The following is a 13666-nucleotide window of genomic DNA, read 5'->3' on the forward strand; positions in this document are numbered from 1 at the left end:
GAGATATCAAATTTTGCAAATTACACAAATTCGGTGGAGACATTAGATCGTGGATACCATGTGAATCAGAACACTTTTTCAACATTAGATGACAACAACCATGAGAATAATAGTTCAGACTTGGAAGACTATGTGTTGGACTCTAGTGATTTGAACATGGAGAAGACCAAGACACCTTTACAAGGAAAAAATAAAAATAAGAAGGGATCGAGTGGTAAGTCAAAAAAAGCCAAGAAGAAAAAGAAGAAAGCAAAATAGATTTTAGAAATTATTACTCGTTCGAAGGGTGTGTCTACCGTGGAAGACATGCAATTGGGTAAATCTCTATGAATTTTGGTTGTTGGAATATTAGAAGTCTGAATCATATTAGGAAAAGAAGAGCAATCAAGGATCTTATTGTTTGGAGAAGTTTGATGTTCTAGTTTTGTGTAAGACTAAAGTCGTAGATTTTAGAGTTGTGGGTTTCCGTATAAGCATTCAAAAGCGAACGAGTTTTATAGATAATTATGTGTCCAATGATTCATGTAGAATTTGGGTAGGATGGAATCCTATGAAGGTCAGAATGGTTAAAATTTCAAATCGTCGCAATTTATTCATAATCATTTGCATCAATTAGATAATAATTCAAATTTCTTGGTCACGTGTGTTTATGCGGCAAATTTTGGTTCAGAAAGAGTTGAGCTGTGGAATTCTCTGATTTCTATATCAATTAACATAGTGAAAACGCCATCGATCCGCGGGGTGCGCGGATCCGCTTTTAATCTTTGAGGTTTGGGAGTCGTCACTTAGTTATTATGGTCTAGGAACCGATCATTGACTCGAAACAGATAAATCAACTAATCTACTAAAATATACTGAGTCCGGGGATCACATTACGGGGTTGGAAGGTGTTAGGTACCAACCCCGCCTGGTAAACATCGGTTTCTACTAATTTTCAACTAAACTACATTGCTTAAAGACCTAAGTAATAAAAAAAAAGAAAAAAATAGTCACCTTTACCGATGCAATGATTTTGTTCCCTCAGATCTGATAGAACTGCTCCTTGTATGGTACTCCTCGCTTCGTTCTATCGCTAGATTTGCTACAGATCTCCAAGGCAAGGTATCTCTTTCTTAGATTTGAATTCTTCGAATTTGTTTATGGATTTCTAGGTGTTTTTGAAGGGCTTCTAAGTGTTTTTTGAGGTAAAGTTGATGTATGGGTGTTAGGTAAGGAGTTGGGGCTTCAAAATTAGGGTTTATGGGAGGCTAGGGAAGCTTTTTGACTTATTTCTCTTATGATTTATTTTTGGATACAAAAATAGGGTGTGGAGGCTCCTATTTGTAAACTTTTTTGGGTAGAGTTAGTGTTTAATTAGGTTTCCTTTAGGGTTTTGACTTTAGTCTTATGAGATTGACTTAGTCTTATTAGGATTTTAATTAGGATTTGACTTAGTCTTATAAGATTGACTTGATTAGGGTTTTAATTAGGGCTTTGACTTTAGTTTTACTTGATTGACTTTAGTCTTATTTGATTGACTTTAAGATTGACTTTAGTCTTACTTAATTGACTTTAATTTTTTTTTTTGTGGAAAAACCCCTTTATTATATTTTTAATTCTTTGGGCCCCCAGATGGAGGGGTCCTTTAATAAATATCTGGGCAACCATCAACAATTTTGCCTGAGAGCCAGATTGATCGATTTTTTGGTTTAAAATTTTAAATTAATTTTATTAATATTTCACTTTACATTATTTAATATTTTATTTATTAATTTCAGAATTTTAAGATTTTTTAATTGGAGAATTATCGTTTTACCCCTGAAAAGAACTTTTGCGTTTCAAGTCGGTTTTTGATGTTTCAGGATGTTTTAGAATCAATTTTTCATAAGGAATTCAATAAAAATATTGGTTTGTGTCATTTATGAAATTTTTGTGCGAAATGGTCGTGAACTTTATGAGGGGCATTTTTTGTAATTTTGTCAAATTCTGTGAAAATTGGCGAAATAATTTATTTGATTTCGATTTGTTGTTTTATATGTTTGAATGGATTTTCCTAAGCGTAACGTAGGCTCTATGGATGTTTTAAGGTTAGGGGTATTTTGATAATTTGATCATTTTTTTAGTAATTTTTATCGTGAAGTTTCTTTTTGTCTGAAAAATGATGATTTCTAAGTTTTTGGGATTATATTTTCCTAGCGTAGCGTAGTTTCTATAGTTTTTTCAATTCGAGATACCTCATCCGGATTTCTGAAACATATCCAGTAACAAATAAAGCATTGGAATAAACATCTATCATTGGGAACCGTTGCGATCGGCTTGACAAGTTGATTAATCAGGCAAATGTGAAAATGGGGTGTCTACACATAGATATTCCATGGGTGATCATTGGGAACTTACGATCAGGTTTAAATGAGAAGATTGGGGGGAACCTTGCTCCTCGTAGGAATTTGGAAGACTTTAATGATTGTATTAATTCTTGTGATTTACAAGACATGGTCACGATAGATCATTTCCTCTCTTGGAGTAATAAGCTGACAAATGAAAGGTGAATCTTGATTCGATTGGATAGAGCTCTAGTTAATTTCCAATGGCTTTAAAAATGGGCTAATGTGAGGCTCAATTACCTCTCTTTAGGAATTTCAGTTCAATCTTCATTAAGTTTTAGTTTGGTAGATCAAGTTAGAACTCGTAAGTACAATTTCAAAATTTTCATTGCTTGGGTCAATCAAGAAGGTTTCGTGATGTTGTTAAGAATGCTTGGAGCACGTGAATTGACGGAAATCCTTCTTTTGTGTTGGTGTGCAAGCTGCAACAGGTTAAGATGGCAATCAAGAATTGGAATCATCAGAAATTTGGTAACGTTACTAGTAGGAAAGTTGCGGAAGAATTCAATCTTAAAATCATTTAACAAAAATTTCAAGCTGAACCTCTAAACATAGACCTTGCTCATCAGGAAAAGGTAAGGGTTGCTGAATTGATAAAAGAAATTGTGGCGGAAAAGTCCATGGTTGGACAAAAATCTCGTATTCAGTGGCTTAAAGAAAATGTTAGGAACACTAAGTTCTTTTAAGCTTCAATGATTTATAATATTACGAGAAACGAGATTTATGAGACTATGGATGATTCGGGGGATTCTATAAGAGGTGAAGATCGTATTGGGGATTTTGCTATTGACTATTTCTAGAAGGTATTTTCTTCTTCTTCTTCTAATGCCCCTTGCCTGTCTATCCCTTTTAAAAATAGACCATCTTTGAATCAATCAAAAAATTTTTTTAGACCAGTCTCCAAAGAAGAAATTAATTTTGTTGTGTTCCAATCCCCTCTTAATTAGACCTAGTGTCCTGATGGGTTTTGTGTGGAATTTTTTTTATTCATTTTGGGATATTGTTGAGAAATTTTTCTCGGGCTATTATGAATTTAATCATGCTCTTCTTGTTCTTATTCCTATAGAGAAAGACACCAATACGTTGGATAGATTCAAACCTATTTCATTTTGTAATTTTGTTTACAAAGTGATCACTTAGATCTTGGTTTATCCTTTTTCTACTCTTTTACCTTCTATCATTAACTTGAATCAATCTGCTTTTATTAAAGGGGGAAATATTTTTGATAATATTTTATTAGCTCATGAGTTTTTTCACAATTCCCATCTGGATTCGAGCTCTCCCTCTTTTTCAGTCAAAGTTGATTTAAAAAAAAAAAAAACATATGATAAAGTTAGATGGGACTTCATCTTGAATATCCTGGCTCAATTGGATTGTGATCAAATATGGATTTCTTGGATTAGGGAATGCATTTCGTCTCCTCGATTTTCAATTGTTCTGAATGGTATCATGTTTAGGTATTGTCCTAGTAAGTGTGAGCTAAGACAAAGGGACCCTATTTCCCCTTATCCATTCACTATTGCTGTGGAAGCCTTTTCTTGCATCATTGATGATAGAATTGGGAATAATCTTATCTCTATTTCTTATGGGAGTAATCTTTTGCATATTTCTCATCTTATTTTTGCAGACGATATTTTACTCTTTTTATAAGAATAAGGTTCAATCTACTTGGAATATCAAAGCTTTCCTTTACGATTTTTTCCATACAGACCTTCAAACTAAGGTTGATAAGAGTAATGTATTCTTTAGCAATTCATGCTCTAACAAGAATCTTATTCTTCAAATCTTGTTATTTAGAGAAGGATCTCTCCCAATTCATTACCTAGGCCTCCCTTTGTTCTCCTTTCGTTTGACTATGCTCATGTGCTACCCATTGATTGAAAGAATTCAAAAACGTATTGAGGATTGGAAATGAAATTTTTTATCTTTCACTAGTAGACTCTTGAACTCATAAAATATGTTCTCTTTTCCTTTCAAATTTATTGGTTTTCGTATTTCTCATTGACTAAAGGGATTTTAAACAAAATTGAATCTATTTTGAATAATTTCCTTTGGAGTGGATCCTCTTCTAGAAAAGCATTTCATTCCGTTAGTTTGTCCAATGTGTATCATCCTTTAAAGAAGGTGGGCTTGGAATTAGAAGAATTAAAGATTAGAACACCATTGGTCTCATGAAATTAGTCTAGAAAATAGTCAATAACAATAGTTTGTAAAGTTCTTGGATGAGAAGGAGATATGTTAAGCATGGTGATATTTGGAGATGTAATCCTTTAAATGATTCTTTGTGGGCTTGGAGGGCTATTTTGAAAGTCCGAGATGTTACCAAAAATCATATTCGATTTTTAGTAGAGGATGGATCCTCAACATCTTTTTGGAAGGACCCTTGGTTAGAAGGTGGCACCTTGATTGATTAGTTCGGTAGAAGGCCTGCTTTCGTATGAATACTAATTTAAATGCAATGGTTTTTGAGTTTGTGGAGACTGATAGTTAGAAAAATCTTTTCAAAGATGATATTAGATTAACGGAGATTATAGATCAAGTTGAAGCTCATCATCCTCCATGGCCAAATGAAAAAGATAGAATAGTATGGAAGGAGACTTCAAACAGGAAATTCACGTTGAAATCAGCATGGGAGGCAATTAGAAGGCATGATCTGGAAATAAATGGGTGTAAAGTAATTTGGAATAAGTGGAAAATTCCGCGACACTCTTTTATTGCTTGGATTGTGATGAACCGAAGTTTATTAACAGTTGAAATTTGTGAAAGAGAGGACTAATTCTAGTGTCTCGATGTGTACTGTGCGGAAATGATGTGGAGGATAATGATCATTTACTATTTTCTTGCAGGTATAATAGTGAAGTTTGGAAGAGAGTGTTGGTTTTGGCTGATATTTGAAGGGATAGACAGTGGGAAGTATTACAGATGAGATTGATTTCATTGAAAGTCAACCTAAAACATCAAGCATTTTGAACCTAATGATTTGCTCAACTATTTATCATGTTTGGTGTGAACGTAACCGACGGATTTTTTATGAACAAGACCTTAATGGGCAGTAGGTATGTCGCTTAATTATGTCTGATGTCTGTGGTAAACTTGAAGGACTGAGTACTCCAAATCTTGATATTGTACATTTGATTCAGAAATGGGGGTGCAATGGAACGCTAAAAATAGAGATATTTAGGTTATCTGATGGGTGCCTCCTTCAATGAGCGTTATAAAGCTGAATACGGATGGTTCACTGTCAGAAAGAGGGGCTGTATATGGTTTTATTGCAAGAAATCATAATGGTGGAATTCTTACTGCTGGTTTTGGGCGTTTGAATCATACAAATATTATAGCTATTGAAATGGAAGCCATTCTTAATGGTTTGAACTATCTTAGAACGAAAGGGGATGCGAAAATCATTGTTAATTCAGATTCATTAGTGGCTATCAATAGGATGAATGGAACTCGCCATAGAGATTGGCAAGCCTCGTCAGAAAGATCAGAACAACTATTGTATAATGTCCTCTTGGAGGATTACACCATTTGTTTCATCGACATTAGCCTCTTATAATTTATTAGGATGGGGTCCTTTATAGTCTCAGCTTACTGATAAAAAAAAAATCTATTAGGATTCTTACGATGGGTAGAAATCTAGTATCCCTCTTTATAAATAGTTTGTCGTCTTCCTCCCCCCTTCTATTCTTACGAGATAGATGCTCTCATCACAAAAGTGTAGGTATAGTTGAGATAGTATGTTTATACGTCGGGAACCAAGATCGAAGGATTACTTACGGATTATTAAAAAATCGATTCAAAGTTTTTTAAGTTTAATATTTTAATTCGATTATTATTTTGTTCAAGATTAAATCCTAGATACATTGGCTATTTGATTATTAATACATAAAGTTTACAACAATATAAAATCTCCCTAGTGTGGTCGATCTAGTTTCTTCTCCCTGCTTTGGCCAATCTTGTTTCTGGAAAGGTTTTGAATAAATCTATACAAAAATATTATAGTAAAATATATATATATATATATATATATATATATATATATATATATATATATATATATATTCGGCTGGTCCAACTCGAAATTAATTTTTGGATAAGTCAGTAGGAAATTACTTTCGGTTAATATTGAAATGTGTCAACTTTTTTATTTGCGGAGCTGGTTCATTCCAACTTTCGTTCGGGCGTTTTTTAAACCCACCGTTTTAATATTTTTGTGAATGAGGCCTAATTTGAGTAGGTTTGAAACACTCTTTGGATAAGTTGGGCCCAGCTCCAATTTGGGTCAAGCCTACTAATGTTTTTTCACAAAATCTTTAGCATTTGACCTAGCGCTTGACTCGTTAATTGCCTAATTTAAATTCCAATACCCATTTTTAACTCATTTTTTATCCATAAATAATCATTTTGAAACTCATTTCAAGGGATTTTAATTGAAATATATTGGACATTTTTTGTGATCATTAATAAGGTTAAATTGGATACGATGACAGGCCAATTAAGAATTAATTAAAATTGTATATGTGCATTTTGAACAAATTTAATTGATTTTATACATTTATTTTTTGCAAGCACATATACATAGACTTTTAATTCATTTAGAATACTATTTTGTATACAATATGATCATGTTTGTAGAATTAAATATTGATGCCTACTTGGTGAAAATATTTTGCAACTTATTTGGGCAATAAGTTGTGAAGGCAATCTGAATTCTCCACCTAATGAATTTGATTGTCGTAGTTGCTGACGTGATTATACTCATGATAATTCATTGAGGAATTTGAATGATAAAGCTTGTCACATTATATATATTAGGGGTGTCAATGGATAGTCGAAAATTCAAATCCGATTCGAATTCGAATTCGAAAAATCGGATATTATCCGAAAATTTCGAATATTGGATTCGAATTTGGATAGTTTTATATATTCAAATCCTTATCAGATATGGATTCGGATATTAACATTTCGAATTCGATAATATCCGATTCGAAATAATATATGATATATATTATTTTATTTGATTAATTTTTTATATAAATAATATAATATATAACAAGTTTTTTTTTAATAATGAAAAATCAATTGGATAAGGAAAAATTATGTTTTTATTTTTATTTATATATATATACAAATTATTCGAATTCTAATCGGATATTATTCGATATCCGATAAGATAATCGGATTCGAATTCGGATAGAGTTTTAGAACATTTGTCGGATTCGAATTCGAATTTGAATATTAGATAAAATTTTTGGATTCGGATTCGGATATTGCTGTATCCGAATTGATAAGCATCCATTGACAGCCCTAATTTTTATAATGTGTATGACCCGACATAATAAGGATTGCATCAAATGGGCTTTTTTTATTTTCATCGATTGGGGGTAGTGGACTTTAATAAAAGGAAAATCCTGAAATAACATTTAAATTGACATCGTTACACACATTGCTGGCATGGATGTGTGTATAGAACCATAAATGCTCTCATTGAGATACGAGTGAGAAGCATCTATGGTTGTATGTGCACATAGATGTGTGAAACGATGTCAATTTCAATATTACCATAACACCACTCTAAAAGAAAAGAAAAAAAAAGTGCATTACTCGGAAAAATCAAACATTGTAAAGTGGTTTATCCATGTGACCTAAACTTAGGGATATTCAATGCATAACATTGTTGTGACTTGTAACTACCGAAAATTGAAGTTACTGTACCAACTAACCTTATGTTGAGGAAATCGATTTTATATGGTCATATTTTGACCACTATTATAACAAGAGATGGTTAGGGTATGTTTGGTAAATCTTTTGAGAAGTACTTTTACAACTTCTTACTCAAAAAAGTATTAAGCCCAAAAAACACGTTTGGATGGTTAAAAAAAAAAAGTGTTTGCAATGAATAGTCTGAAAAAAATAAATAAACATGTATAAGTCAAATAAAATTACTTTTTTTACTTCTCTACTTAGGTAGGAAGCGGATTTCGTATAAGAGAACATAGGTTCAAGATTTGTCCCTCTTCATTTGTTTTCGTTTTTCATTTTTTTTCTCAGAAAAAATGTTTCTTTCGAAGCCGTTTCAAACTCTCAAGAGAAGAAGGGATTTTTCTCCAGCCATCGCCTCCAACTCCAGCCACATCAATCAGGTCTCTCTCTCTCTCTCTCTCTATACACACACACACACACACACACGCACGCACACACAAGGCTTATGCTTTGTGATTCATACGTACAAACATGTTATGGGTTTGGAGTAGGATGGTTAATCTGCATAAGATGTATCGAATCATTACTTGTAATGGGAGTGTGGGAAAGTGACGTACGTAAATCAAGGTGGTTGTGGGGATTATGGATGGTTCACAAACTTAGGAATATGAGTAGTTTAAGTAAGTCTTTCAAATAAGGGAAATGTTTAGCAACAAACATTTTGGCAAAACATTTTTCAAAACATGGGTTAGAGGTTTTGGAATGGGCTGATTTTTGGTGAGGATGATCTCTACACGGTGAGGAGATCATCATCACCAAAAATCAGCCCATTCCAAAACTTCTAACCCCATAAAAAATGGTTTACAAAAAATGGACGGTTCACGATTTTTCAACTTGAAAACTGGGGCTAGAATTATTGGAATGGGCTGATTTTTGGTGAGGATGATCTCCTCGCCGTAGAGATCATCCTCACCAAAAATCAGCTCATTCCAAAACCTCTAACCCATGTTTTGAAAAATGTTTTGCCAAAATGTTTGTTGCTGAACGGGACCCTTCAAATAAATAGGTAACTTGTTTTATTATTCATTAAAGCGATTCTCTAGATTGTTACATTTTAAATAATCCAGTGCACTATTTTGAAAATCAATTGTTCAAAATAATTCAGATAATCTTTAATTATCACATTCATTCAACGATATTCCATCACCTTCATTAATAATGGATTATGTGATGTAACAAAGTGTCCATTTGTCGGCCCTAAGACAATTCCATAGTCTCAAAATTAGTACCACTAATAAATTTAGGAGTTTACTTTTACGTGATTCTCTTTGTGATATTAGTGCAATGAATAACCCTCAATGTATTTTGTATATACATTCCTTAGGTGTCTAGCTTCACACTCGTTGTATGTCATTCTCATATTTTATTGGCAATTAGCCATGTGATATTCCATCACCTTTCAATCAAGAATGAAAACTTCATCAACATGATGCCAAGTCACATCTAGGTCAAGCATTTTCAATATTTTACAAGTACATCTACTCACATGCAATAATAACATGTATACATAATAATGCATAAATAGTGACTAGTCATGATCAGTTACTTAAAATAATAATAAATAGTTTATCAAGATTATAAATAAATATAAAAGAAACTCAATACTTAGTAACATGATCAAAAGACATGATAATTCCCATATAAGTCACATGTTCTTTGAAAACCTTTGGAAGAAAACCTTTTGTGAGAGGTTCAACTATCATACTGTTTGAATTTATCTTGAAAATCTCGATCAACTCTTTACGAATCTTTTCATGTACTAAAAAGTACTTTATTTCGATGTGTCTGTTACCTCTGGTCATTTTTTCATTTTCTACAAAACTTATAACAGTTTTGTTATCACAATAAATAACAATAAGTCTATGAATAGAATCCATAATCCTTAATTCACTGATAAAATTCTTTAACCAAATTGCTTGACGGGTTGTGTGGGCACGTGATTTATTTAATTTTGAATATATCATCCACTTTAGAGGATTTTGGAGTCGTCATTATTCATTTTTGAAATGGGTGTGAATGGTCACCTGGATTGTATTTTTTTGAAAAATATATCATTTTTGGCATTTTGGTGACTTTTCGTATGGATATGACTTATTTGGTCCAACTTTTAATTGTAAGTAAGGGGGCTCATTTTATGGAGTAGAGAAGGTGTTAGGGACCCTAATCCATCCACCATGGTGGTAACCTCGAATTTGGTCCATTTTGAAAATAAAAATAAAATAAGAAAAATAATAAGAAAATCCGATATGTGCCCTCAAGTATGAGGGGCTTTGATGTTGGTTCAACCCATTGAGGGCACCCTTATTGAAAAAGGGACCTTTGATGGTTCAAACCATGGTGGTGTGTGTGAAGGTGTATAGAAAGGGATGAGTAGAAGAAGGGAATTGGAGGGGGTGTTCTTTTGTCCAAACCCATCTTGCTCCTTTGTTGACTTTCTTTGACTTTTCTTGATGAATCCCTTTGACCTTCTTGGATTTGCTTGAGAAGAAGTTGAAAGTTGAAGGTTGAAGGTAATGGAGGTGAGTTGAGAATTGAGAGTTTGAGAATTGAAAGTAGTGAAGTGAGTAAAGAATTTTTTTAAAAAAAATATTTTTCTCAAATTTTCATTCGAAAGTGAGAGTTGAGAATGAGGGGGGGTTTATAGAGTTTGAGAGTTATTTTTAAGGGTAAGATGGGGTGAAATGTTTTGAGAGTAGAGAATGGCATGAGTTTTGAGGGTGAGGGGTATGAAATTAGGAGTTGGGAGAGGGATAATTATGTAATAAGGATAAATGGATTGTGTTTTGATCCAAATGGTTTGGATCTTACCCAAACCATTTGGATGGAGTGTTTGGTGAGGTGAAATGATGGGTGTTTAAGATGGTGGTTGTAATTGAGTGGTGTTTAGTTTAAAAGAATGGAGGGTGTAAGAGGGTGGTTGGGAGGGTGAGGAAAATGGTGACATGTGGCAAGATGTGTGGAGATTAGGGGTTTAAATTAATTGATGGAAGAGAATGAGTGTTTGAGGAGGGGTGTAGGTCTAGGTTGTAAAGATGGTAGATTAGGGGAAGGTGGTGGTTGATTAGTAGGGAGTGATGATAGTATGTTAGGGGAAGGTATTTGATTTGAGATGAGGGGTGTAGGTTTAGGTTGTAAAGATGATAGATTACGAAAATGTGATGGTTGGTTAGTAGGGAGTGATGATAGTAGGGGAGGTGTGGGTTGATGTGATTTTTATAGAGAAAAAGTAATGGGGTAGTTAATTTTTTAGAGAAAGGTGATGGGAGTTGGTGGTTTGATGAGGGAGGTGAGATGTGGTGGTGACATGTGTCATCTTTGATGAAAAAGTGATGATTGGTTTGATGTGGGTAGTGGTTTATGGGTTAGGGTTGTGGGTTGGATATAAATTGGATATGGGTTTGGACTTAATAGTGTTGGGCTTGGATTTTATGATGATTTTAAATATTTTGAGATTGGGTAGGGTTTGTTTTAGGGTAGGGTGGGGTATGTTAGAGATATTTTGGGATTTAGGTTTTGTGGAGTTAGGTTTAGGTTAAGGGGTAAAGTGAGAGATAATTTTAAAAAGTAAAAGGTTGGTGGGTGTAGACACCCCATTTTTGCATCCGCCTGATTAATCAAGTCGTCAACTCGATCGCAAAGGTTCCCAATGATGGATGTCTATTCCAATGCTTTATTTTATTACCAAATATATTTCAGAAATCCGGATGAGGTATCTCGAACTGACAAAACCTAGAAATCACGCTACGCTAGGAAAATACGACCCCAGAAACATAGAAATCATCATCTTGCAAACCAAAAAGAAGCTTCACGATAAAAATCACTAAAAATGATTAAATTACCAAAATACCCCTAACCTCAAAACAACCTTAGAGCCTACATTATGCTTAGGAAAATCCGTTCAAACACATAAAACAACAAATCGAAACCAAGTAAACCACTTCGCCATTTTCACAAAATTTGACAAAATTACGAAAATACCCCTCTTAAAGTTCACGATCATTTCATATAAAAAACTTCATAAATGACAAAAACCAACATTCCCATTGAATTCCTTACGAAAAACTGATTCCAAAACATCCTGGAACATTGAAAAACGACTTAAAACGTAAAAAATCCTCTCCGAGGGCAAAACGGTAATTTCACAATTTTCATAATTAAAAAATTCGAAATTAATAAATAAAACATTAAATAATTAAAGTGAAACATTAATGAAATTAATTTAAAAAGTTGAACCTAAAAATTCGATTAATTGGACTCTCAGGCAAAATTGTTGAGGGTTCGTGGGATATTTCTTTAAGGACCCCTCCATTTGGGGGTCCAAAGAATTAAAGATATAATAGAAGGGGGTTCTCCAAAAATTAAAAGTAAATCAAGCAAGACTGAAGTCAAGGTATTAAAGTCAATCAAGTGAGACTGAAGTCAAAATAAAAGTCAATCAAGCAAGACTGAAGTCAAGGTACTAATCGAGTCAATCTCATAAGACTAAGGTCAAAACCCTAAATCAAAACCCTAATCTAAACTAATCAAGTCAATCTCATAAGACTAAGGTCAAAATCCTAAATCCAAACCCTAATCTAAAACTAATCAAGTCAATCTCATAAGACTAAAGTCAAAACCCTAAAACCCTAAAGACTAAGTCAAAACCCTAATTGAAACCCTAAAAGAAACCCTAATCAAACCCTAAATGCTTCTAAAAACTTTATAAATAGGAGCCTCCACACCCTATTTTCGTATCAAAGAAAAAACCCTAGAAAAAGTAGGTAAAGAAGCCTCCATAGCCTCCCCAAAACCCTAATTTTGGAGTCCCAACTCCTTCCCTAACACCCCTACTCCGATTTTTTTAGCCCAAAAAACACCCAAAAACCTCTAAAAAACATCCCAAAAATTCACAACAAATTCGAAGTACCCAGATACCTTACCTCGGAGATCAAGAATCAGATCCGGAAATAGAACGAAGTAAGGAATACGGTACAAGGAGCCATTCTCACCAGATCTGAGGGAATAACACTTTTGCAGATCAAAGGTAAATTTTTTTATTTATTTTTAATCTAGGTTTATCATTAGCAATGTAGATGTATTTGGGATAAGTAGAGACCGGCATTGGCAGGGCGGGGTTGGTGCCTAACACCTTCCAACCCCGTAACATGATCCCCGGATTCAGATTTCTATAGTAGATTAGTTCTTTTTATCCATTGTAGGGTCAATTTGGTTCCTAAACCGTAATAACTAGGTGGCGACTCCCAAACCTCAAGGGTCAAAAGCGGATCTGCGCACCCCGCGGATCGAGGGCGCTTTCAGTGGGCCGTAGATGGGCTTGGGGTATTTTTAATTTCGGAGATGGAGTGGTGAGGGTAGAGGAAATAATAGGTGTCCCAAATCTTATTTATTTTTTATTCATTTTTTTAAGGTTTTTGAAAATATTGGATTTGATCAAAATGCCATGTGTTGGTAAGTCAGGCTTTTTAGGCCCGTTGGTAAGTTTTATTGAAAATTGGATATTTTTGAGTTTGGGGGTGGAGTGATGACGGTGGGGGTGCGCC

Source organism: Akebia trifoliata, chromosome 4, assembly GCF_017979445.1.
Source record: "Akebia trifoliata isolate Shusen 1 chromosome 4, ASM1797944v1, whole genome shotgun sequence".
NCBI classification, from domain to species: Eukaryota; Viridiplantae; Streptophyta; class Magnoliopsida; order Ranunculales; family Lardizabalaceae; genus Akebia; species Akebia trifoliata.